The sequence below is a fragment of the Crassostrea angulata genome, chromosome 3 (assembly GCF_025612915.1).
Source record: "Crassostrea angulata isolate pt1a10 chromosome 3, ASM2561291v2, whole genome shotgun sequence".
Classification (NCBI taxonomy): Eukaryota; Metazoa; Mollusca; class Bivalvia; order Ostreida; family Ostreidae; genus Magallana; species Magallana angulata.
The window spans coordinates 39,542,216-39,545,834 of record NC_069113.1 but is presented as its reverse complement, the minus strand read 5'-3'; positions in this window follow the sequence as shown (position 1 = coordinate 39,545,834).

The window sequence follows — 3,619 nt, the reverse complement described above, 5'->3', positions numbered from 1 at the left end:
AGATCTTAAATTGGAATTCTCACATTAACATTCAAAATGTAAACAAAAGCTTTGTTTACACAGCAAAGAATTGTAAGCTCTGTAACTCCCTTGCTGCTCAACAAATGACACCAAATTTGTGTTGTTTATTATCAATGCCTTACTAAAGTATGCCCCTTTAAAATAATGGGTCTACCTTAATCTCTTCTTTCGTTTGTGAAAAGCGTACTACATTCATCATAATTATACAACTAGATAATTCTACAAAAAGTATTGTCAATCAGCAAATTTCTTTCTTTGCCTTTAGACAAAAATATAATTTGATTTAAAAATCTATCAAGGAAAGCTATCAAGGTAGCTCACTGCACATGAAATAGTTTCTCAAATCGACAGATAATTACTAGATTATGATAGATAGATGCAAAAGACGTTTAACTTGTATGTAATTCCATAGTCGAAAAATATGCACTTTTGGACAAAAAGTTAATCTAAGTTTTAAAAGTTTAATTTAGTAAATATGAACAAAAATAAAACTCATGATCTGCGATTCACAAGCCCGATATTTTAACCACTAAGCCATTTAAACAATAAAATGCTTTCTTTGGTAATTCAAGCGGGATATGAAAGCGGCGACATTGCAGGAAAAAATCATAACCCGCATGAATCGTCAAAGAAAGCATCACATTGTTTATATTTATATCTTTCTTTTTAAAATTAATAAATTGATTGTAAAAAGTAAGTTAAGATCACTAAAGTACTGTATGTTCATCAGTACGTTAGCTAAAAGAAACAGCCAAATCGTGTTCTATGGGAATTTAAGTTTGACATCATCATGATTGTTTCGCGCAGTCCGTGCTTTTTCTTAGGTCGCGATACGTTTCAACCAATCGAAAAATTAGGCGCGTAGATGTTTCTATAGAGCTATGAATTAACTATAAGTTTCCGTAAAAAATAGAGAGAATCATATTTGGTAGATGTAAATGTACATGTATATGACGATATTCAATCAAATCGATTGATACAAACAATTTAATAGCACATTACGATCGCCATCTTGTGTCGTTGTGTCTTGATGTAGTGAGGTATCTAAAGCATTGTCAGAGTTCGGGTCCCCCCCCCCCCCCCCACACCACCACCCACCATACTGAATAAATGTATTTGCAACAGGTACCTGACGTTATATATTTTTCTCATTAAAAATATATATCCTTTACCTAGATGAACTAGGTAAAGGGTATTCAATTCTTATTATGAGAAAAATATATTACGTCACATGCCTGTGGTACTTGCTTACGTTAGTGGAGTGGTACGTACATGTAATTTAATGCAAAGACAATCTCATTTTGTTACTTTCACTGAACTGCCACTTCTTAATTACCCTAGATTAAGACATCATTCTGTCAAATTGTCCCACAATAAACTCCAAATGTTACACTATAAACTGTTGAATCTACCCCCGGTGCACCCACGACCTCAAATTAGTACCGGTATCCACCAGACCATCAATATCAATGACCGGAAGTGACATCCGTTATGTCAGTGGATGGCTTTGTCTGGTATCCAGCCACCCAAAATGAACTCTGGTAGTTTCCGGTCAGGAGAATATTCCTTCAATTGATATTGATTGAGGATCTTCTAATGACTTATAGCAAAATTCCGACTGTACCCACATGCTCTCCAACTTAAGAAAAAATAACGAAGAGTCAATATTTTTTAAATACATGTGGCGTTTTCTTGGTGGTTTTTTTTTCAGCAGTGTTGTGGCTTTAGATGTTTCTATAAGTTGATCCCACCTCTGTGAGATTAACCACCTTTAGAAAGTGTAGAAAAATGTCGAAGTGCCATTGTAAACGAGGAACTTTAAGAAGGTCCAAACAGATCCTAGTCGAAATCTGCCGTTATAATTTTTATCAGGACCCAGATGCTAAAAGTATCTAATACAGGTCTTGTCAAGAAAAAGGTGATGAAGTACAACACTTAAACTGATTTGTTGACCAAAGAAAAAAAAAAGGAAGAATGAAAAGGAAAACGTTATAATCAAAATATAATACCAGAGTATATTAATCATTTACAGTTTGCATAACCGTTTTCCGTAGGTAGGCAATTGCAGAACCTGGCCATAAGTTTGTCATAAAAATGGCGGTCGAAATATTAAGTTTGTCAGAGCAGAATTTCATTTCTTTCGTGTTGAAAAGAATCTATTTATTTAAATACTTTAATATTTCTCATGTAAGAATACGTTTATGAAAGTATTATGAACTGTGATTCGTTAATTTAAAAAATATGTCGTGTCGTGTACTAGTATTCATATTATGAATAAACGTTCGCAATAATTACACTCTATTAAGATGGGACCTTAATTGGAATACAATGATCTGAGAGAGAGAGAGAGAGAGAGAGAGAGAGAGAGAGAGAGAGAGAGTTTAGTTAATGCATTGGATGGTATGCTGACCTTTTCCAAATTGGTGTCCTGCCTTTTATAGATAAAATGCTTGTGCGATTATAACATCATCAAATATTTACAGTAGAAAGATTATATTGAACTCTTAACAGACAATGACAAATTTAGATACTTGTTAGATTACATTAAATTCGAATGCAACATCTAGGAGTTTACGATATTAAGACAGATGAGAAAAAAAAACGATGGAACATGTTAAATAGTATAAAATTTGCGGCCCACGTAGTTTTTCGTAAAAATACGCCAACATTGTTAGTTTCATAACCATTAAAACATTGGTTTCTAACCTGGTTTTATCTTTGCGGAGGTCCAATTTCTTGCTCTTTGTGAACATTCTAGCTATTCCTACGCATATATTTTAATTATTGCTACGAAGTTTGAAAATATATTTACAACCGTGCTATTTTTGTTCTTCAATTAGAACCATTATAACAGGAGCTTGGACTTTGGGTAGTTGTGTCAAACAGCAATGTGACGAATGCCTGTCTATTTCATTGCTGCCCACTCAGTGAAAGCTAATTGAAGTCAACACGATTTGTCTGGCTTTTGAGCTAAGACTAACCAATCGGTGCATATTTCACTTGAACCCAGCGTCATTTTTAACATGTTTTGACGCAAGAAATGGTAGCTACGTCCTACGGAAAGTCCAAGGCCTTGTTAAAATGGTTCTAATTAGCTCTAAAATGTAAGCCATTTTATTTGTCCCTCGTCTACTGAAAACAAGGGGAGTGAACAAATTTTTACTAATATATGGAACATCGTGCAATATTATTCAAACGATCTTACTCTTACAATGCAGAGCATTGCCAAAAATATGAATAACATTATTTTTATTATTGAAGATTTGCTACATAGATTTCACTCACTGTTGCCGTAATCATGGATGATACACAGCAGACACGGTAGGCCTATATATCAATGATTCTGTTTAAACATGTCGTCGTGAGGTGAAGAAAAAAACGATAATTCACTTCCTGTGTCACGGAAGTTGCGGCATACGTGCAAAATTACCGTTATAAAGAACCGGCTATCATGTTTGCTTCTGACTGTAAACCCAATTAGCAAATTAAATGGCATTCGTGTATACAGTTTTAACATGCGTGAGGTGAATTTGATAGTTATCATGTTTATATTACGACAAAAAGGCATGGCACAAGTTAGTTGTAAACATGTTATCAG